Genomic DNA, 809 nt, shown 5'->3' on the forward strand with positions numbered 1-809 from the left:
GCCAGGTCCAGGGGTGTGCACTGCTCCCATTAGATTTTCCTTGTACCCCCACTAAAACTTCTGACATCCTCCGGACCAAAGTCGAAACACTATCAATGGGGACCAACCTAAGCGAAACTACCAAGAAGGAGCACCGTCCGGTATGACATGGAGATAAACAGTTGCCCACCCTAAAGTTCAGAAAGTACAAAATATCCTGTAGAGGTTCTTTAAGTTTGACAATGTTCTTCAGAGTTGAGCTTCATCCGCAGACTTCGAAATTAACACCACCAGAGCTTGGTAAGACACTTCTGCTAGACAGCATCAGCATCTCGTTTCTAAGAGTTTTTGTTTTTAATGAAAGAATGAAGATGCTTGTAATATGTAGCTAATTCATAACTATGATTGAATTCACTGCAAACGCCATCTGAACCTCTGTGATGAATATTAAATCAAAACTGCTCACTGGTTGCATAACAGGGCGTAAAACCCATCAAGAACATCAGACATATTCTTTTTTTGTAATAAACTGATATCTCTATCAGACATATGGCACACACATTGTTTAATATTTCATAAATCTGGGCTATACAAGTTCATTTTATTTCTCTAGCAAAATCTGATTAGATGCCAAGAAAGTGCTCGACATTTGTGCAAAACTAACATGTTTTCCTTTAGGAAAGCACTTAATGAGTAACTATTAAATCTAGAGATTATATATGAAATCAGAGTATTCAATCTACTTCGGCCACAGCTTTATCAGTTTTCATTGGGGGAAAAAACTGATGTCCAGTTGTTACTTTAATAATAATCAAGTACATTTTAAATGA

Source organism: Myxocyprinus asiaticus, chromosome 14, assembly GCF_019703515.2.
Source record: "Myxocyprinus asiaticus isolate MX2 ecotype Aquarium Trade chromosome 14, UBuf_Myxa_2, whole genome shotgun sequence".
Lineage (NCBI taxonomy): Eukaryota > Metazoa > Chordata > Actinopteri > Cypriniformes > Catostomidae > Myxocyprinus > Myxocyprinus asiaticus.